The sequence below is a fragment of the Struthio camelus genome, chromosome 4, assembly GCF_040807025.1.
Source record: "Struthio camelus isolate bStrCam1 chromosome 4, bStrCam1.hap1, whole genome shotgun sequence".
Classification (NCBI taxonomy): Eukaryota; Metazoa; Chordata; class Aves; order Struthioniformes; family Struthionidae; genus Struthio; species Struthio camelus.
The window spans coordinates 38,212,753-38,236,014 of NC_090945.1; the positions used below are offsets into that span (position 1 = coordinate 38,212,753).

Below are 23,262 nucleotides of genomic sequence, written 5' to 3' on the forward strand. Positions count from 1 at the left end.
TTGCATTAACCATGGAAGTTGTTAAATGGCAAAAAATCTAATTGTCCCTTCAGCCTGTTCTTCTTGTGTCCCCTCGTGCATCCAGGGAGTCTTGGACCTCCAGGTAATCCCAGAAACACATTCACACAGTGATGTGTGATTTGTTTGATGCACAAAATGGTGGTTCATTGTAATCTTCCCTGTACGTGTACTCGAGAGGCCAAACCTCATTTTTGTTTGGCCTGTCCCTGAGTGCTACTGAATAGACTTATTGTGTGAAATAACCATGAGTGTCAATCTCTGGTATTTCACCTCAGAAATTAATAATACTTTCTTGAGACAGTCTCCCTCAACTGTCAAAGCTGTAATACTGCTGAGCGATGAGGCCTGGAGGCGGTTTGGGGAACGCGCTTCTCTGCAGAGGTACGATCATGGTGTCAGGCCCAGGCAAGCTGAGCTAAACGTGCATTGGAATTTGCTGTCAATTTTAAATATCCTTTTAGGAAAACAACTTGCTCCTTTTCTTTCCAAGTAATTTTCTTTCACCTTTTTAATCTTAATCTATGGCAAATCCACATGTGCGTCAATAGTTTGTGGCTGCCATAAACTCCCCTTCAGGAGAAACAAAGCAAAGCCGCCCAGTGCCAGTACGTTCCTCTGCGTACTGTTAGAATCAGCTTAGACTTGATGCCCGTTGATAGGCTATAAGAGGTGCTGTATGACTCCTCTGGTACTTGTTAACACCAAGTAGAGGGAGACAAACAGTTTAGATCCTGTACCTAGTATAGAAGTATGGGCAACATGAAGCTGATTTCCTTAGCAAAATTTAATTCAGAAAAGTTTTTAACATTAGTGGCCAGATATACGTTATTAAGTTTTTAATAATTTATTAATTTATTTTCTGTAATTTTTTTTTTTTTTTGAAACCAGGCATCCTAGCGAGGTAAGGCTAGGATATATGTGCTGCTGTATTTAGTTAACCGTACTGGTAGGGGAAGGTCTGTTACATCTGATCTCATTCGTGTCTTGGCTTTTATAGCAATAAACATATTTTAGAAAAAAATCACTTGAGACATTATATAGAAAACATTCAGTTCGTCATCTGGAACACCTCTGGAAAACATCTGCATGACTTTTGGGTCACTATTTCTTCTTCATTTATCAGTGTCATTTCCTAAGACACCATGTCAGTATTCCTATGAGAGTGTCCCCTAATGCAGTAAAAGCATTAGCGCCCACTAATCTTTTCTAAATCGCTTTACTGTTTTTGATTCCTGAAAGTGATAAACTAAATAAAATTGCAGGCTTTGCTTGCTTCTCTGACATTCCATAGATATTATTGTTATTTACTTTATTAATAAATGCAGACCAGCACATTCACAAACATATGGTTGAAAGTATCAGCTTGAGTCCTCTGCTAGTGCAGGCTATGTTATATAATCCCTTTTCTAAATTTATCAAGCTCCACTTTTGAAGTAGTTACTCTGTTTTCTAATAACCTTGATATGCAATTTCTCTTTCCGTTCCCAAAACATCTCTGTTACTGCAGGTATCATCAATGCTTAAAATGCACTTTCATTTTAGGCCTTCCCAGTGGTGCAGAGTGGCAGGGAGCGCTGCATGTTATACGCAGTATAGTAGGTTGGGGTTTTTTTTAGCTTCAGATGTTCCCATTAGCAGGCTGTTCTGCAACCAAATTGTCCTTACACCTGAGAAAATGCTTTTAATTTTCAGCTTAATAGACAATCTGTAGCTATTTTCTTCTTATGTCAGCCTTTTTTCCTGCCTGGCATTTACCCCATTGTAATTGCAGCCCACAGTCCACACTTCTCTCAGGCTAAAGCAGCTCGGCTCCTCCAGCCTTCTCCTGTAAGATCGGCACTTCCCAGATTGCCACGGTAGCCTTTCTCTGCCCTCTTCCACTGTGTGGATCTCTTTTCTTGAATGTTGAAAACCTAGCACGTGCAACTTTTGAACGAAAGCCCTTGTACAGTGGCATTAATACTTCACTGTCTGCTGAAAATACCTTGACGGATGCTTCCTAATGTTACGTTTCTCTCTTTCATAGCTGAATTGCACAGACCATACATTCTCCACCTTAGTAATTTCTTATTTATGAGCTCTCTGCTGTATTGCAAAGATTTTGCTGTTAGTCCCCAAGAGCAGAATCACAATTTTTTTTGTCCATACAGAACGCGTTGTGCCATTTCCATTTTTATTGTCAGCACAGAAATCCATTTCTTTTGGGGTAGTTACTGCAATCCTCTTCTGTGTTGGCAACAGCTCCCCACATCAGTGAATCTCGTTATCCCACTTGTTTATGCCAGGGTTATTAATGGAAATGCTAAACTAGATTTATCCTTGAGAAACTCCACTAGTCAAGTTCCTGCAGTCTGACATTCTCCGCCTTAATACTTCTTGTTGAGGTATTTCCTTCACCCAGCTGCTTACCCACCAGCTACTACTTTCTAAACTGACAAATGTTTTCCACTAGAAATGCTTTGCTGAAGTCCAGCTATTTCAGATTGACTAGATTTCCTTTGTCTTTGTCTAAAAAATTGATTAGCTTACTATGTCAGCCTGGAGTACTCTTTGGATTTTATCCCATTCTGTCTTCATGTCTATGTTGCTCATTAACCTTTCATTCAAAATCTGTTCTAAAGCCTCCCATACTCTTGAGGTCAGACCTATAGGCTTGTACTCATTTGCATCACTTTTCTAGTCTTCTTAAAAACAGGCATTATATTTACTATTCTCCAATCAACTGATATCACTTCTAACTGGATAGACTATTATAAAAACTTGCCAGGAAACCCTGACAGTCTATTATTTCTATGAGCTGTCATTATTGTGGAGCTGTGAGATCGAAAAGTATAGCTCTGTTTAGCTTTATTTTCTGGAAAAAATGATATGACATCATATTGTGATGATATGAGAGAGAGCTCAGTAGTGTATTACACGGGTGGGAAATCCTAGGCTGTTTTTTTGTTTAGTATTTTTAATGTATGCATTGGTTTTCATTTTAGTGACTCTTTACAAAAGCAGATCTTGGAATAAGAATGGAAACAAAATGAATGATACAGTAGTTTCTATTTAAGAAAAAAAGATTGACTGTTCTCATTATATCTGGGAAAGGAAAATGACTTTGGTATCTCACTTCTTGCCAGCTGAGTTGGTGATAGAAATCGAGAACCACTGAAATAGTTTTCTCCAAGGGCTGCTTTCATTTTGATAGGGCTGTCTTTTTCTTGCATTTTAACAGTTCTTGAGTAGTCATCAAATATCTTGGCTGTGATGTGACACAGTATATGTTACGATCTTCTATTAACATGGTAGGTGTGATGTTAAATTATGCCAGCTTAGTGTTTATTGATGAAGTGTGGTCAGCAGACTGTAGTCCTCTCCCCCACATCCATCTAATTTAATGGCTTTGATGGGAAATAGTTTCTTTTTTAACATTTTTACTTGATGATGAACTTAGTCTTAGAAAGGCAGAATACTGTCTTCCAAACTAAGAGTTGGCCGGTATAGTTGGATAAGGCCTGTGGACCCACGTGGTGGAGAGGACTTTTGTTTTACCTTGGCTTTTATTATAGCACTCAGTGCCCCCTGATATTAGGTGAGAATGTGTTGATAACGCGCAGAAGTGAAAAGGAGAACGAGTAGCGAGTAGCGTTAAGTGATTGGTAGTCCATCCCCTCCCTCCGTGGAGGTGCGGGTAATAAACTGACTCTGTTTCTTCTCTGGGAAGTAACTGCCAGATGGTCCAACTACGTTGGTTACGTTTTCAGTGAGAAATTATGTTATTCAGTTTCACTATATCTTCTATTTTATGTTGTCATTTATTTTCAGTTTGTTTTATGTGTACTTTATGGATGATAAATATATGGGGTTTCTTACACATGCAGCGCGACTGGTTTCAGCTGAACTAAACACATGAATATAGTAAGCAAAATTTGATCTCCTTTTGGTTCATCTTCTTGTGCATTGTGTAAACCTCTCTGAGCCAAAGAATTGCCATGTCTAAAAATGTTGAGATGACCGACTTGATTTTTCAGAGCTTTGAAAAAGTAAAAACAAAAAACCACTAAACATTGTTATCACCTGGATTACAGTGCACAATCAACTGTTGAATGAGAAAAATTTCTAAGAGAAAAGTATAGATTTTGAATAGAGGAGTCTGGCAAGGATATGATTTATAATAACTTTTCAGCTTCTGTTTTCCATAGATGGCAGGTAACAGTAGAGGAATGTTTCTTGGCTTTGTATAATGCAGAGCTCATGCATATGTTTAATATATTTTTAAGTAACAGAGGCAGTTTGATAAATGGTTATCCCAGTATTGCAGTCACACATGGTATGGATAACTGTTCTATCATTTCCTCATCAATTGCACAGGGTTAACGTTCGCATCAGATGCTAATGTAAACGTCTTTACATTTTCCGTTTGCTTAGGTATAAAATGATTTGAGTAATGGATTCTTTATTGGGCTGTGCCTCGTGGCTGTGCAACTGATCTAATCTGGTAAATTTTATCTGTTAGGTAAGAAGATTGTATAGTGTAGAAAGCTGTAATTTAATAAAATTTTTGAGACCTTGAAAAGCTGTTTTGCCTTCCAGGGATTTCCAGCTCAGTTTAAATATTTGCATGACTTTACAGTTAAGTGTTGACAAAAACGTGTAGCTTCTCATCCAATGAGGTATTGCATTTGAGGAGGAAAAGAATAATAGATCATGTAAAACATACTGAAAACATCTTTTTGAAAGATTTTTTTAATTCTTCTAAGGCAGCACCCAGATATTTGTGCTTTTATTCCCCCTACATTCAGAGGAGACCAGCCATTACAGGTTTCTTGGTTAGCTCCCATACTTCATTTATGGATATTCACAAGTTATCTAATAGTAAGCAAAATGAAGATGGATTGCCTATAGACCATGAACGCCTTTGTGTAGAACTTGAAACAACTGTAAAGTGCAAGGAAATGTTAGCATTAAGCGTCCCAAAAACGTACTGTACTGTTGCACTCGGGCAAGTACCTAACTGCCCAAGATAACCTTTGTGTTGTTACATTAGACCTCCCTTGCTCCTCTTAGTGCTAAAGAACAGTCAATGAGTTACAATTCCTTTAACTATAGTACTGCATTGTTACAGAAAGAAATCTGGTAAGTATAACTGAACATTATGTTGTAATTAGAGATGGACTTAGTGTTCCAGATCCCTCTTTCTCCTGAGATGTCTTTTCATACTAGTAATTATTGGAGGGAAGGATTTTCTAAATGGTCTAAGTGACATAAGACCACAGGTTTCATTCAGTATCAGTTTGGAAGTCTTCTGTCTGAAATTATTTCTACTCTTTAAAACAAACAAACAAACAAAAACAAATTTCAGCGCACTTTGTTGAAACTTAGCAGATGTGGAAGCAACTCAGATTAGTCTCTTTCAGGCAGTATGGTGAGCAGCCCCTTACCCCCGTTTGCAGGTTCTTTGGTAGTACACTGGCTGTTTGACAGCTGAAACTTCTGCATTTCTGGCTTGTGATGCTTCATGAGTCTGAATTCCCAGAGGTGCTGGGCTTGGCCTGGCTGTGCTCCGAAGTCCTGGCTGTGCTCTGAAGATGACTTTGGGAAGTCCCATGCTGAGTCTTTGGCTGCACTCAGAAAGGAACACAGCAGATAACTGTTATTGCCAAGTCTTTTTGTGGCAAAGAAAGAAAATAAGAGATTGATGAGTTAAATTTGAACTTTTGCTTCATTTTACCATTTATGATCATTATTATTGCCAATGCCACTAGGATGAGCCTCAGACTTTGGCCTACGGCTACAACTATTCTGTTCCATCTGTTGCAGAGATGCAAATTTAAATAGGCAGAAAAATACCAAACCGTCTCAATCCATATATTAGTATATAAGGCAAAATTTGCCACGTTTTGGTATAAGAAAATTTACTTGGGGGGGGGGGGAAGTGGTTTTCTGTATCTGCTCTTCTTGGGTCACTTCGTGGTTCTTCCTCATAATTTGTGCATTCAGTGCTTAGGAAGAAACAATAGAGTGGCAGGAGTTGTAGTGCAGAGAAAGCTCTTGTGCCTCTTGGTGCATTGACTGTATCAAATAAACCTTCACTGATTTTATTAATACAGTGCTACAAATGATAGAAACTGCCTGAGGCCCTTTTTGCTTGCAACAGTGGAGTAATACGGATAAAATGATAGGCAGATAAGGTAGTAGCTACTGTTCTGGGGACTAAGTGAAACAGCAAAAGATAGCAAGTGCTTTTGTGTTCTTTGCTTCCAGTCTCCCAACCACAGTCCTTGGAGTGTTGTGGCAGTGTGAATAAAATGTTAACATCAGTTGCAAGGGTGTTTTGGGTCATGCCCCATCAATGTTTAAATCAAAAGGTGAAGGGACAAGTTCCACATCTTCTCACTTCTATGTGGGCTCTTTCCTTTGCTGCCCCTCCTAATCATGTCCCTAACTCCGCTGCCCTCCCTTTTTAAACAACCTGTCACACTTCCTGTGTTTGTCCTAGCCCTTTCTGTTAAGGATGTTGTATTCTCTTCCTATGGCTATTAAAATGATGCCCCCTAAATCTTCTTTACAATGTTATTCTGCCTGTTGGAAAGCAAAACGTTGGCTGTGGATATAATGTAGTTTGAAGTGGTAATTAAATCAGAAGCAGTATGTGGGGAGGCAGAGTAGCCAAGTATCTAGGGTTTTCTGCCACCGTTCACTTAGGAAGGTAGAAGGCATGGGATATCTGCTATGAGGAAAGAAGATCTAAGCAAATTGTTAGTTCCCATTTAAGCTCCTTGTGTTTGCAGCCCATTGTGAAAAGTACAAATCTCCAAAGCCCCCCCGAGTTAGCTCCCAATGAGGCTCACATTTAATTATTTCTGTGTTTTCCAGCTTCTCTGGCAACTCAGCATCAGTCCCGCCTCCACCTCATGCAATTTTAAAATCCTGTTCAATAAGTGGAACAAGTATAAGCATGGATCTTTACTCCAGTTATCCTGAGTGAAGAAAAGAGAAAAACATGGAAAGGCACAATAGTATGCTCACTGGGGTGTTTTAACAAGACACATCACTTTCCTTTAGATTTGGAGCGTTGCCCTGACCTTGAAATTCTTTACTCTCTGGTCTTTTCTGACTATCTCTGAGTCCTGTCCTTCTCTCTTCCCTGCCTACATTGCCTTCCCTCTGCAAGCACTGCTGACTCTGCTCCCTCTTGTTCCTCCTTTGCCTACGCTCTCAAAGTAGCATGGGCCCCATGCCTTACTAAGCCAGGATGCTGCCATGAATACAGTATACTGTACAAATGTGTATGTCTGATATGCAGACTTGCAAAGTGAAATGGTTGTGTATATAGAGACTGTGGGGGAATGTCACAAAACAGACTTAAGAAAATGAGTGTTTCATAAAGAGAGAAAACATTGAAAAAGTTCATTTGTGAATGATGAGTACGTCTAATGAATCATATGTCATTAGACTCATATGAATCATGTCCAAAAACCTGGGTGTGTCATAAAAATCGTGGAAAATAGGGACCTTGAGGTCATCTGTTTAACCCTCAGCTCCAACGTGCTTCATCTGTGCCTGAAACAATGCTGCCAGATGTTTACCTAACCTTTTCCAAGAGATTTCTGTGATGGAAATTAAGCAATAATCCTAAGCAGTATATTTAATTCGTTGATATTTTACTTATCCACCCCAAACGTGGAGGACATTTTGCTTCTTCCTCTTTGCAGCAATACTTTATGTGTGTGTTAAGTACAAGTTGGCTTACTTCTCAATGTTCTTTCATTTCCTCAAATGAAGCATCTCCAGTTCCTTCAGCGCTTACTCAAAGGGCCTGCTAGCTAGACGTTGCTCATTCTTGTCCTCTGGATTCTCTCTAACCGGTGTGCAGTAGTGGATTCTTCAAAATGTAGAGTCCTAAACTAAACAAACAATTTCAGAGGAGGCTTTGTTAGCAGAGTGGAAGGCTTCTTTGTATCTTACCCGCTAGTTCCATGTTTCTTTATTCCACTGTAATTCTTGAGGTTTTTTTTCTTTTCCTAGAAGTGTGACAGTGTTGACTGATGTTTGATTTTTGAGCCATTATAACCCCCCAGGTCCTTTCCTGTCGCCTAGCTAGTCATTTTGCATCCAGTATTTGTACGGTTGATTGTTCTGACCTTCAGCTCACTGATAAGACCTGAAGTATAACACTTAGCATTTGTCTTTACTGAAGCACATCCTATTTATTTCAGAGCACTTTTCCATTTTCTTAGGATTGTTTGGGATTCTAATCCTGTTCTCAGCAGTGTTTGCCCTTTGCAACTTGATGTTGTCTGCAAATGTAGCAAGTGTATTGCATCGTTCAAGTCATGGATGAAATTGTTGTAAACCTTGTCCCTCAAGAAGATAACGAACTAGTAATAGCTGTCGTTCCAATACAGTTTTTCCACTAGTAGTATATCTGCTTTATGGTTCCCTTATTCTCCTTGTTTCGCTATGAAAATGTTGTGTGAGGTAGGTTAGGGCTTCGTCGGTGGATTTTTTAATACTAGCGTAGGAGTTTGGATTGGTGTGATTTGGCTAACTACTACCAATCACCTTGCTATCTTCGCTGGGCCTGTAGATTAAGTCTTGCTTCTTGTGTCTTCCCAGCGATTACAGGCAGGTGGACTTGAACGCTGATTCTGTTCTCCTTTTTCTTCTCTGTATTTTTGCCTCTTTCCAGGCTTCTAGTGTCTTTGTCCTCCACACGCTCCTGAAGATTTTCTCTCCCACATCATTATTGCCACCGCTTGTAGCATGCTGACCTTTGCATACGCTTTTTATCTATGCTTGCCTATAATTATTTGATTGTAAGGGTCAGATAACGTGCAAGAAAATTGCAACCTTTCAAATAATGTGCTATTCTTAATTAGTACTACTGCACGCCTCTTATTTAACAAAGCTATTCTCTAATAGTTTTGTGATGAAGGCAGATGGTTTTTCTCATCTTTGTGATGTACCTTTTCTATTTTATTCCGGAGACTTGGGGCTGAGTTCTGACCTAGCCTCAGTGCCTTGGTATCTTTGACTGTCAGGAGATGTGAACTCCAGTCAGAATATGCCACGAGCATTTAAACTGTCTTAAGGTAAATCATCCTGACTGTGCTCCAGGCCACACTTAGTAAGGGACGCCATCTTTAGTTTTTGCCCTTGAAGGCAAGCTCAGCAGCTAGCTGGCTCGCCTGGGGAATGAGCTCACTGAGTTTACATGAAATACTTCTTTGACTTAACTTTTCTGTCCTTCGAATGCAGTACTTCTTTAAAGTACTGTTACAAAATTGTCTTTCTTCCTTTCTTTTACCAGATGTTAAAGGGTGAAATCCTTGCCCTGCTAAAATCAGTAGGAGCTTCAGTTAGGTCAGGAATTTCACCCTAGAATTTAAACTATGGATATATTGTGCAAGCCTTGAGTAATGTGTTTCATTTTACTTGGTTCACTTCCTCTCTCTAACCACTTATCATAAACAAACAGAGAATAAGGAGAGCAATGCATATAGTTTTGATCTTGTACAGACAAAACCAATGCTATAAATATATATGTTTTTTTGCTATATAGAACAATGCCAAGTTCTCTGAAATCTCTTTCATTACTTGTTAAATAAGTTTGGATACAGAATGGATTTGCATCTCAGTGAACAGTCCCAGGAAATCTAGCTGCTGACCCTGACATTGGCATACGTTACCATGCTTTCTCTTTTCCAGCTGTAAAATGAGAATAATGATACTGACCTTTCTTTAAAGCACTTGGAGATCTTTGGCTGAGAACTTTTGGCTGTATTCTGTAAGTGAGACTTCCTTACTTTCCAGAAACCTTTTGCAGGCTTTCGTTTAGAGAAAAAAAAAAAAAAGGCATTTAGCTTTTTGCACTGGCATTTAGAGACTTCAGTGTCACTAGACCTGTGAGTTCTCTCCCAAAAATGAGTCATGAGAGATGAGCTGTTGCTTTTGTAGCTCCTGGTCCTTCTGCTGAGCTAGAGAAGGTCGATATTTTTGCGTCCCAGCATGAACATCCACAAGCATTGATGTTTCCAGGGAACAAGTGTGCAATATACGTGTCTTGCGCTTAGAAAGTGAAGCCCACATTGGGCTCTCCTCATAGAGCTCTTGTTTTGGAGTCCCAGTATAGCTAAGTGCAATGTAGAATATATTTAAATTAATGAAGGGGGATTAAGGGATGTTGGTACTTACAATACCAGAGAGCTGTTCTTACTGACATAAAATACTGATTCAGAAAGGATTTCCTTACTGTGTGACAGGTTTCACTACACAATCAGATAAGAAACAAAGAGAAATGAAATCAAGTCTGTTTGAAGATCGAAAATTCCATATATTTGTTGGAGAGGAAGATAAACTGAGAAATCTTATTATGTTTTTGCAGTTTCTTGACTATCACAGTGAAGATTTGCTAATTATCAGGAGGGCTTTTTTTAGAACAATTGAGGATTTTAAATGAGGTTTCAGGAAAGTAGCTGTTAGATAATATTTAGCACTGAAACATTGTGAGGTTTCTGTGTGATTATCTTGGCATGGAGTCAAGTAGGGATAAAGTACTTATGTTTCCATGTTTCTTAAAATGACTTTTTCAACATGCTGAATGGTTCTGGGGTCTCAGAGGAGCAGTCTAGCCCAGACTAACAGTCAAGTCATATCACTGGCTGCCGTCTCAATGGAGATAGGAATAAGCAGACAACTTCCATTAGAGGCCACGGTTGAGATTACAACAGTGGCGTATCAGAAGTACTGTTTGCACTCCAGAGAGTAATTGCACATTGCTGGAACATGTCCCACTTCGCTGCATGGTAGAAATTGCCAGTATTGGTTTGGTGGGGAGAAAGAAACAGAATTGCATATTAGAAGGGGGAAAAGTTGTGGACCGATACTACTGTCTCGGTATATTCTCTCTGAGTTATTTTGTTGCTGGGGACTCAATCTTTAAAAGCATGTACACTTCTGTTCTCAACAATTTAGAGCCTTACATGTTTTCCAAGTTTTGAGTCTATATCATTTTTCTGATATTTTGTCTGATGCACTTCTAAAACCGAGGTTTTTCAAATTTCAGTTACTTGCTTTGGGAAACCATTTCATTGCCTATTAAATTTTGCTGTGAAGCAGCTTTATCCTGATGGTCTGAGTTTCGTCTTAATTTCTTCGTGTTATGCTTAGATCTTTCCTGCATTTTAAACCACAGAACGCTTGCCCTCGCGCCCGTGGCGTATTTGTAGATTGCCTGTAAGCCTGCTTCATCTTAGCTCCCTTGGAGTCTTTGGGTGTTTGCCCTCTGAATAAGGTGGTCATGCTGCAGTTGGTTACTTCTGTCCTTTCCACGTACGTTGTGTATGTGTATGTACCTCTTCTGCTTATGCCTCTGCCTGCGCAGGCTGATGTCTCATTTGGCAATTTGTTGCCAAAGTAGTTGTCAAATTTGCGTTTCACAGATACTGGTAACAGCTCATTTCTGAACGTTTTTTACCCTAGTTTGGTGCCAAAATGCAAGTTAGCCAATTTAAACTCTACACATTAGCACAAGACACATTAGCGTAGAGAAATGTTTCAAACCTTTATTGGGTACTGGAAAGCTTTATTGGGTACTGGAAAGCTTTTAGGTTAGTGCCTGTGCATTCAAAGGTGAGCGTGAGGAAGTGAAAGTAGGAAGGGAAGAGTATCTGGGCAATCTGTGCACCTGAGGAAGCTGCCACAGCCCGTGACAGCTGTAACGAGGCCTGGGGCCATTGGCAGCTAGCATCTTTCAGCTGCTGTCTTGTGCTGGAAGACAGGACCACCAGCTCCAGGGTAGCAGAGTGCAAAGGCTGATTTAAAGCTGCAGTTGCATTTCCTTCCCTGTCTTTGCCACGTAGCCTGTGGTAGCAGCTAAGGATCAGCGTTGCTGCCGCTCTGAGCGCTCCCCCTTAGAAAGGCTGTAGGCCTCAGCTGAAGGGTCTGCACCTCGTGCAGCCTTTCAGAATAGTGTGAAGAGCAGCAGTGTTTGCAGTTTATATTCACTTTGCTCTTTCTGTACAAGGCTGAATGATCCTGGAGAGTAGTAGAGAATAAAGAATTACATCCTTTTCCTTATTTTTTTTCCCAGATACGTTTATGTTTTTCAGGATGTATCCCCTTTTTATCTCTACTCTAGATTGCATAGTCCCTGTGTAGCATTTCTGTTTCTTTTTCAGCATTCAGGGTTCCTTCTCAGTTTGCATTTTCTTAGCTTATCCCTCGTAGCAATTTCCAGCCAGGTCATTAGTAAGATTCAGTGCTTAAGAAAATTTGATCTATTTGACAAACATTTCAGTGTTGGAACTGATGTGCGTCTTTTAGACACTGATATAATATTTAATGTCCTGCTTAAATTGCCGGAATTCACGTCTTCCTGCTGTTTTTCAGCTCAGCAAGACCTAGGCTAAAGCTGCGTTGTCTTTGTGGACATTAATGCTTGATTCAGCCATATAGCCTCTCACTGTCTCTTTTGCTAGCCCAGGAGGATACCTACGGGGAAGTACCTCTTGCACCCTTGGTTTCCTTTGTACTGTGCTGGTTGAAAGGAACACTTTGCGCTGTTTGCTCAGCGAGAGGAAGAAAGCAGTGTGTGCTACAAACCAAACCTGTTTTCGCCTTGACGTATTACTTTCCTTGATGGCCTATTCATTCACGTTACTGAGCCAAGCAGGGCCAGGCCCAGCCTCATGTCCAGCTATGTGTCTCCACATTTTCCAATAGCATGGCTTAAGCAGGACTCAGACTTGTTCTTCCAAGCTTGGATCACGCACTGTGACTGCAGTTTTTTTCTGTGCATTTCTTTTGGGCTCGTGATGAGCTACCAGGGTGCAAGGATACCTCGAGGCAAAAGCAGCAGATTCCCCAGCAGCCACTGCACACTCGCTTGGCAGTGCCTGGGGTTTCTGCTCCTACAGCAGCCTCCTGCTTCCCATATGGCAGCATGCGAATGAGTTGGACTAGGCACAGAGATGAGATTGCAGGTTTACTCTGTAGGTGTTTGAGGCCTCTACTCTGCAGAGGTGGTGCTGGGGATGGGCAGGCTCGTGTAGCTTGAGCCATACAAGGTCTCAGCAGCCATTACGCTTCCTTTAGGAAGGTAGGAGGAAAGTTTCTTTATCTAACAGAGCAGCAGGTAGCTTATTGTTCAGAGTTTATGCTACTGTCTAGCCACAGACATTTAATTTAAGGCAAAAATTCAAATAATTTCTTTAAGAAAAGGAGTTCAGCCTGGTCCAGTGTTGGTGATGTTTCCTGAAATGGTTGAGCTGGTCAGAGGATGTAGTTTGAGCTGCTGAGCCAGTCTTACAGGGCACTGTTGCCCAGAGGATCTGAATGAGGTCCCTTGGGGGTCAAATGAGCATGAGAATGAATAACATGGAAAATGTGGGAATGGAAGGATTAGGGATGAGTGAAGCACTCGCACTTTACCTTGACAGCATCGAGATGTCAGCCTGACTCCTTGTCTCACGACGTGTTACCAGCTCGCTGACACTGGGAGAGGCAGGCCAGCCTTGCTGTGGCCCCTTGCTGCCCTTGTGTTGGCAGCTCTCCAAGCCCTTGAGCCAGTTCAGCTTGCTAAACCTGCAGAAAATCAGCCAGACGTACAAATTTGAGGAGTTTGCTGACTCTTTGAGCAGCTCAGCTGAGTGCTAGACCCAGGTCCAGAGGGGACAGGGTGGCTGTTCTGGGAGTGAGTCCCAAACCGACAGCCGTCCTGCGAAACGATGGCCTCGCCTAGGTCCTTCCTCTAGACAGAGGTCTTTGTTTGACACTTTTGACCAGCGCCTTTAGACAGCCTCTGAACCTAAGAAAAATTTACTGCACTAATTTAGCTGCACCCAGATCTGTCCTAGTGTAGATGAAGCTCCAGTGGAGTCTTACCAAGCTGCTTTGACATTTGTGCTCCCTTTTTGACAGAACAGTGACTGTATTTGTAAGTCACACCTGACAGTGTTCATGGCGTGCTGTAAAATTTAGAAATTGCTTATTGTTTGCCCCAAATGCTGAATTTTGTTTTCAGATACTATGATTCTTCATATGCTGCTTTAAGACATGAATTTTGAGTCTGAGAAGTATCGATGTTTTCCAAATTTCTGTTGCTGAAGGATGGCAATATAGGACTGTCCTCAGCAGAGGACAGCACTGTTCATATTAGTATTTCAGCTTTTATGCAATAATAATTAAAAGAAAAAAATTATGTTTATTTACTGGCAAATTAAGCCATTTTTAAAATTGGTCTTCACAGGAAAATAAAATGAAGAGAAATGCAACAGGAAAATTAAGTCATTAATGTACTCTTTGCTTCTCGCTTTCACTTCATTTGATTGTAAATTGTTTGCAGTAAAATTGCGTATTAGTAGTTTGCGTAAAGCTCTATAAATTCCTTCAGTACCGCCTGTAAATGAGGAGGAATCGGGTCTCTAACCTTTATGGAGTATAACTGTAGCTGGATGCGTTCCTGTTGGCTAATTATCCGTTCCTCCATGTCGTTTGCTTGAGCTCTCAATTGCTCACTGTTTAGTGCGCATCGGGTGGTTGCCGAAAAACGTCTAAGAGCGTGTGCGCTGGAGTGCGTGGGCAGGCAGGTACTCTCACCACCAAACGCTAATCTGGAAAGCCGCTCCACCTTCCGCAGCAGGCCTCTGAACTCGAGTGGCTCTCACAAACCTGTATTGCTTTCCAAGAGTAACTGCATGCTTAATGCAAATTTTAAAATCCTCAACTGGCAGAAGGAGGGGCGAGGGTTCCGCTAAAAGTAGGTTTTCTACATTTTTTAAGAAGCACAGGTTGGAAACAATCATCTCTCCTGGCAGTGAAAAATACTTTATGGTCAGTCATCTCTGCACCTCTTACCTGGGTGCAGGGTAACAGTCCTAAAATGTATGTGCCAAGGTAAATTTTGCCTTAGTATGAGGTATCACTACTGCAATTTCATTGCTGTTATAAGCAGGGAGAAATTACCTCAGTTGTCATAACGCTGAAAGAACGACGCTTTCGTTTTCGTGGTGCCTGGGGAGTAGCGTCTTTTACCTCACCAGTTTTGCTCTTGCCAAAAGCCAGAGGGTTATTAATTTCTGTTTGGAATTTGTAGAGACAAGCCATGGAGAAAGAGAGATCGTTCTATGGACAGTCTGTTGGGTCTGTGGTGGCTGTGACCAGGCGTGGTGGCCCGAGGCACCCCTGTGCGTGCTAGTTCTCCCCCGTGCAAGGGGAGGGGGCGTTTCTGCGACGCGGAAAATTTCAGCTCCAGTTTGTGTGCATAAATAAAGAGATTTAGGTAATAATTGGAGAGGATGATTTGTTTGGAGAGTCAGAGATGAAAGGAACTCTTCTCTCCCTGTCAGAGCAATTTTGTCTGCATCGTACTGTATAATAAATCAGATTGCATAATGTCGTGCGGGTTTTCCAAGGGAGACGTGAGCAAAGCAGAAGGTGCTGATGTTAGACACACGTTTTGTCTTCTCTGGTGCTGTCCTGGTGCCTATGGAAGAGTGTCTGTTCCCGTCACTGTTAGGTTTCACTCCCTTTCTATTCTATGCGTGGTGGCTCCGGTTAGCTGCATGGGACTTGCTCTGGGTGTCAGTGAGGAAAAGCTTCTTTACCTCGGGCCTGTACGATGCCGTGCTGGTCATGTGTCAGGCTTTTTGGACTTCGGACCGCTGGGTAATTCTAATTTATTTTCCCCGATGTAATGGCTCTTCAGCCTAGAGAGGGTAAGTGGCAGCAATGATCTGTCGTCATCTTAGTTCAAGCCGGGGGGAGTAGAGAAGTTGCTGTTCCGTTTTGTTTCTGAAAACAGCCCACAGCTTGCGTTCGCAGAAGCGAAAGGAAAACACTTGAATGCAATATGCAAAAATAAAAACAAAAAAAAAGTCAGATCCTGTACATCTTTCTCACTGGGCAAATAGTGCCATGGAGTCTGTGGATGCGGTATACACAGAGCTTGTGCTGCGCATAGGCGGACACATGTCTCCAGCAAGGAGAGGAGGCCCCAACTGTGATTGCTAACAGTATTATTATGCTGAAATGTAATAGGCGAATAAAAGATGCAAGGATTGGGTTTTTCTTTCTTTCTTTCGTTTTTTCTTTTTTGATTTGGGTTCATTGTGAACCCATTCATTCTTCTTTGTTTTGTTTGTTTTTACTGCTTTTTCTCCTGCTAAGACCAGCATGTCTTATCTGTGGCTTTGTCGCTTTGGTCAGTTTGCATCCCTTTTTAATAGTTGTTTATCTTTTTGAATTAAGTTATGTTGGTTTAACACTATTACAGAAGCCGAATCTCACAGAAGTGCTTGGATGTCCCTGGCTTTTTCAATTGGGTACAGTATGTCACTAGAACAGTTAAAATTCACCAGTGTCAGGGTAATACACCCAGTGTGCAATCACATCATGCGCTGGCTCTGGAGCTTTTATTGCTTACGCTGTCACTGCGTATTAGGAATTAGTGAGCAATGTGGACTAGATTGGTTTAGACGTGTCTTATGTATTATTGTTAACACAGCCTGACAGACCGCACTACCCCAGCTGTGTTGCGTTTGGTAGTACCGGAAGGAATATCGGCCGCTGTAGTAGTTTGGACTGCGGGTTCGTTTGCAGCCTCAATTTCTTATTTATGCGTAGCTGTGTGAAACATGGTCTGTAGAGATCACTTGACCTCTTTCCAGAGATGAATCTATCCAGAGATTTTTAACCCAAAATAGCTTGTGAATTCTGTGTAGATTTAGAAAAGCGTACATTATCCATGAGGAGTATTTTCAAACTTGTTTGACTTTACACACTAGATTTCCTAAGGAGCAATTTGGTGAATAATACAGGATATTTAAGAAAATACTATCTTTCAGCAGAAAGCAGTAGAGAGAACATTTAATGAGTATGGAATTAAGTGAGGCAAGTTGTTCAGCTCTTTGTGAAATTGGTGGCAAATTTTGGTCCATGCTTACAGGGCCTGATCCTATTGCTGTTGAAACATTTGAATCATTTGTGGACTGTGGATAGGCAGTAGATCTTTAGTGCTGAGGCAGACAAATACATGCATTTTTCTGAGTGCTCTGAATTTGCTTCACATTTGGCTTATTTATGTTCTGTGAAAGATCATATGTGATGATAATAGGTTCGGCAGTTTTAAAGATCTGTATGTCTCAAATAAATTGGACAAGTAAGAACTGATTTGAAACATTCTGTGTTTATATCTATGCAGTGGTGTGGAAAGACTCCAGCCTGCCGACTCGGCTCTTGGGGTGAAGCAGGAAAGAGAGGCTAGCTATGACAGTTTTAAGCAGGGAAGAAGGTGAGGGAATGGGAAAAGATGAGGAAGAGAAAAAACCCTGAAAAACAGGAGACATGAATTGTAAGACTTGAAAAGAAGAACAGAAGGAACAGGACAAAGGAGGCAGGAAGCATGAGGAGACTGAAGTGCAAGTGTTGAAGAAAAGATGAGGGAAGCAAATAGAGGAAAACAGAAAGACTATGAAATCATTAAGTCTTTTTTTTTTTTTTTAAGTATGTAAAGCCAAAAATATTCCAAGATGTGAATGTGTATGTATAGAAAGGAACATATAGTTTGATACTATTTAAATATAGCCTGTAATCTTCAATTTTGTAACTCCAGTTGGAGCACCTGTGGGCTTAGCGGAGCTATATCCCATCTAGTTATACTAATACAAGGCCGGACTGGTGCTATCTAACGTACAGATACGTTCCTCCACCTCATTGCTGTTCTGCCCTGGGTTCTCCCCGTTCTGCCATGCAGCAGGTGATGACAAACAGGGAGGCCTCAAGAGCTGGTTCTGCGGCAGTGACTGCCAGTGAACGGACGGATCCAGACAGATCCGTTATCTGGTCTTGAGATGTAATATCAAATTGTGTGTGATGTGAGGGTGGACATGAGGAACATCATCGTTATTGTGTTTTGGGGGGTGAAGTGGGATATTTGAAGTGTGGTAGCAGCCAACAGAATGGCAGAATGGTAAAGCCATCGCATCCAGTGCATGCCTAAAGCATGTGCTAAGCAGACATTAAAACACCAACAGAAAAAATCAGGAAAACTTTTCCAGTGAGGAAAGCAGCCTAACATGTTCCTATAAAATTTGTTTATCTGGGAAAATGAGTGTGCTAGTTAATGACAGCCTCCAATCTGAGATCACACTGCAGCATTAAACACCTCTAAACGAGCAGTTTTTACATGTGTGTGTGGAACATTCTGTCTAGAAGGTCAACTGAGAAGTGGCAGGAGGGACACCAACGCAAACAAGTCCAAAGCAGTCCAAAGGCACATTTTCTGGAGTCCTTTCTAGTCTCCACCTTTTGAGTTCTTCCTTCTTCCAAACTATAGTGTGAGAATTTAGAATTCATGATGACACATATTAGGAAACCTAAAAGTACATGACAGTTAGAAAAGAGACAGGAACTTAGTGCTCACATCTTCTGTATCCCAGGGTAAAGGAAACATGCTCTGTACTGCTATGTGTCTGCACAGCTGTGGTATTATTAGAAATTCATTTCAAACTGAGGAGCTCAGAATAAAACTCAGGAATTGTTGTACTGCTTGGTTTACCCCAGTGATTTTTACAACCAACTAATCTGAATCCCTTTATTCCTTGGAAATTTTCAATCCTCCTGAAGGTGTGAGCATCTTCCCACACTGTCAGATTTGGATATTTAATCTAGAGAATGAACTTGAGTCAAAATACAGCTCCTTTGGCAATGGAAACTTCTTTTGAAGTTTTTGGATCTTCTACGTTCCATGTTTCCTGTTTTAAATTAAGAGAACAAAGCACTCTCAGTAGTGCACAGTAAGCAACCTGTGAAATGTGTATATCAAACATCTGGCTGGCTGACATGATGAGCCAGACAGAAGAAGAAGGTAGGTGGCATCCCATTCATCTTCTCATCAAACAGCTCGCCTGGGGTAAGAAAAGCTCATTGGAATTCATCCACCTCATAACAGAAACTGAAGTCGGAGCTAACATCAGTTGGTTGTACTGTCAGCTACAGGCCAGCCAGGCCAAAGTCTTCATGAAAAAAACTTATGCCAGTGCTTTGTCCATTAGAATGGCGAAATACCCCATACTAGGGTTTCTAGCACTTAACACTGACGATCTCCTGGACACAGAAAAAATTGTATCTACCTTTCACTGATTTTCGTATGTCATTTCTGATCCAGCTCACATAGACCTTGCGTTTATTCTCATGAATGAGTAGCAGTGTTTGTTCCATGTCCATAAACTCTCTCAGCTTGCAGGCAAAAAAGTTCATGGCCCTTCTACGCTATGAAGCTTCTTAGGGTATGCCTGTTTTGCATACATGGAGATGCCCAACCCGGGTGAGGTCTGTGGCATTACAGCTTTGTGCCCAAATTAACAAGGCATTGAAATCAACTTGAAACTTTCCTAATTGCACAGGGTCTAGAATATTATTTTCAATTAGAAATAGCATTGGATGTAAGGTGGAAATCAGGTTAGCAGCCCTGATTGTCACAGGCTGAAGGATGCACGCTCATCTTCATGGGCTCCACTGGAGCCCTCAGTGTTAGACTGAGGCAGGGCTGTGTCTGTGCAGAAAATGGGAGGAAGTACAGTAGAGATTCCAGCACCACTGAGATGCAGTGGACAAACTGTTCTACTTTTCTTTCACCAAAATTATTGCTGCCACAAGGCTGGACGTAATCAGCTGTGAGTAAAGATTGGGTAGCTGAAGCTGAAGCTGAGCAAGGCAGATGAGAGGACGAAAGAGGAGAGCTGGAGGAGCTGGCTAGTTCCTTTGGCAAAGTCTGGGCACCCTCACTTGGGCTGTGCAGTGTAGTTAGTAAAAACACTGCTGGATTCCTCTGCGACAGCACCTGTGATTAACATTTTCTGCCATCTCTAGCTGGAGAGCAGAGTCTGTCCTATCCAGATGATGCATTGTCGGGATTTTACAGGAATCTTATGTCCTGTCTGGACTAGAGCAATGCAATATATACAAGGGCATAGCGCCATGGGTTCTTGGGAACTGCAGACACACAGAGTGCTGCAGAATTTCATCTCAGCAGTGGTGGTACCTGTGGTAGCATAACGCACCATTTTTTTTCTTTAAATACTGCTACAGCTCCTGGGCTGTTTGGCAGTCTGAGCAGGGAGCAGGAGCCCATCATGGTGTCTGAATTGCTGGTGTCACCTAGTTTGTCAGACTGTCTCAGAGGGGATCTGGAACATCTCTTAGGTTTAAACATCTGTTGTATTTATTAGCCTGTGTTGATGACTGAGGAAATATATCATTGAAATAGGTTTGACAAATAAGATATGCCATTTTTGGATTAAGTTTAGAAAGTGTAATGTATATCAATAACTATTTGATCATATAATTCATGTATAATAATAAACATCATATACGATCATAAAAGTAATAAACATCATTGCATAACATCTATCTTTGCAAAATATCAAGGCCAAGGATCAAGGTTACAGATAAAATGACAAGTACAGTATGTGGGAGATGGAAAGACAAATATTTCACCTTCTTTAAAGATTTAGTAATCAGTATGCTAGGGTATTATCCTTTAAGTGATTAACTGTTGTTTGGTCAGAGTAACTCGAGTGTTTATTGGCAGGTTTTTTTTATTGTTGTGATCTGGTCCTTTTGCCTCTCTGATTAACAAGATTTTATGATTCACTCTTCTGAATGGTTCAGGTGCTGACTTGCAGGTAGAAAATGTTGGTCAGCCTGATAGTGAAATATAAATGTATTTCTTTTTTTAAGAATATATTAATGTAAGTCTTTCTTTTAAACCAGTTCTGTAAATGGATCAGAAAAACATCCCCATGCTGAAAGAGACTTGAAGGCATTTGAACTTAGCTGTCTGGCATAAACTCCATAGCGATGTCAGGTGGGTACTGTTCTTCTACTACTACCATTTGGGTGAGGGTTGGCTGGTTATTGCAAACCAGGAGTCATGAGCACTGTGGGAGAGGGCAGTCGAAGAAGGCCTGCTGGAGTAAGCTATAGGCCTGCACAGGCCATCAGTGTTGTGCAGGAGGAGGAGATCTGCAGCGTGAAGCTGTTGGTGCTGAGGGCCTAATGTCCACATTAATGCATTTTTGAGGTGTTGGACTAGCTCTGGTTTGGTCCCACACATGCTGCTAGTGGCTGGAGCACGTGGAGGTGCTTCTGCTTTAGTTTCACCTCAAAGCAATGTGGTTTGTGTGCTTTGAGGCTGCACCATGGTTTGTCAGGAGAGTTGCTGCAAAAGCGCATACCTGATCTGAACTACAAATTATTGTAGACACAGCTGTTAAAAGTCAAGTTTTTAATCTCATGAACAAGTAAATGGATATGTAAAAACCTGGGAACAGGATCTTTGAGCAAGTGGCAATACTAATTCTGTGACTTCATATTGCTAGCTAAAATTGAGGCCTGCAAAAGAATACCTGTTAAAACATCTTTTACTGTTGTTGACTTGGTAGCAGATACAAGAGAAAACAGAGATGTATTTTCTAGGGCTGAAACAAAAAGAAACAAGGGAATCAGCATTAAAGCAAGAGGATAAGACTCTAGAAACACTACCACAATAATGTCTCTCTGATAGCTGCAGAGAGCATTTTGACATAAGCTATGGTGAATAAGCCACTGGATTCAAGACTACATGCATAAAGTAGTTCTAGTCTACACTATGATTCGCAAATGTTTATATATATGTGTGTGTGTGTGTGTACAAATAAATAAATTCTCTGAACCAAAATCTAGTTATATGAACTGAAGAAGAGATGGTTCCTAAACATGCTCAGGTACAGTATCGTCGGTTGCCCGACTAAAGAGATACAGAGGAATGAGATTAAGGGACCTGACAGCGCTCTGAGACAAGTGAACTCTATGTTATGGTGAGTGTATCAGCATAAGGGGGTGAAAAGGATACCATAAAGAAAGAAAAACACTGCATACCTGCTCTAACAGTGTCTCAGATAATGTTTACTATCGTCCCAAATTTGAAATGCTGTCATTTTAATAAATGATGAAAATTCTGCCTATTAAGCTATGTTGTTCGGGTGTCACTGAAGCAACATGAACTCCTACAAATCTAAACAGACTTTCAGCAAAACAGAGTTCTCTAAAGCACTAACACAATTAACTTACCACGTTGTTTTATTGGGGGAGGGGAAAGCCTTTTAAAAAGTAATACTTAAGCGTGTTGGTTTTTCTTTTTAATATGCAACACTCTCTCACATCTTGTCTTTGCGGCTAATCCTTTTTTTTTCTGGGATGAAGGAAACTATGAATGATGTGGGTTGCTTAATGGGTTCAAGTTACTTTGTATTAATTTGACTGTAAGATAGCATTGGAACTACAGTATCAAGTGAAAAACTTGTGAACTCTAGTTAAGCACATTTTGATCCTGGTCATATTGGCTGCTTAAAGTGTACTTAAACACAGCTTGAACTGGTTTGGATTTGTTAAGTTTGCCTCTTCTGTCATTTCATTTTTCTGACCTGATTTGTATTCCTGCCCTCCAGCTTAATGTTGCTCAGAAATCTCTTGTTCTCCTTCAGTTAGGCAAATGCCTTTGCTCTTTTTTACCTAATCTTAAGCTATTGATCAGATCCCTTCATTAAATATTCATTTTTTTTAACCTGTCTGGGTCCATCCCCTACTTTACTTTAAATAGTGCAGTGCAGACTGACACCATCTGAGAGTCCTGGCCGACCTTCTCAGCCCACTCCTGTTTCCAAGAGCAGGGCCTTAAACTGAGCCCTAAGGGGCCTGGGCTACTACACAGGTAAGTTCTTAAAAAAAAAAAAAAAAAAAAAAAAAAACCTAAACCATCCTTTTAACATGAGAGTATTACATCTTTAATTGTTTTTACATAAATACCGAGATGATCATAACTATATATGTCAATGCTTTTTTTTTTTTTTCCCCCCCCCCTTAAACGCCAACTCAAAGAACGAGTTTTTACAAATTGTAGATGCTTGGTCATTTTGTAAGGCTTTTTTATCTCTAGAGGCCAGATGGAACTGCAATCCTTTTATTTGCTTTGCATAACGAGATAGGAGCTACATTTTAATAGTATATAGTCATAGACTATAACTGTATAAATATTTTTCTCTTCCACCCATGTGTTTTCTCTTCGTTTTTTTTTTTTTTTAATGACAGGTAGTTTTCTATACAGAAAACTGTCACAAACAAGTAAATTGCATACCCTGATAGAAAAGACATGCACAGAAGAAAATGTAATTTTGGTCAAGGAAATTTAAGAGAGAAATTGACATTCAGTTACTA

The 23,262-nt window shown here is 40.8% G+C and overlaps 1 long non-coding RNA gene across 29 annotated transcripts in view; it reads left to right on the plus strand.

The window, feature by feature from the left end:
• Positions 1 to 23,262, plus strand: part of LOC104145532 (uncharacterized) — a 251,341-nt gene that overhangs the window by 195,464 nt on the left and 32,615 nt on the right. For 17 of the 29 annotated variants that reach the window (XR_011140963.1, XR_011140966.1, XR_011140980.1 and 14 more), the window contains one exon: positions 20,782 to 22,759. This is a non-coding gene — a long non-coding RNA (uncharacterized lncRNA). The remainder of the gene's footprint in view (positions 1 to 20,781; positions 22,760 to 23,262) is intronic. The other 12 variants (XR_011140984.1, XR_011140978.1, XR_011140977.1 and 9 more) reach the window with 4 other exon arrangements.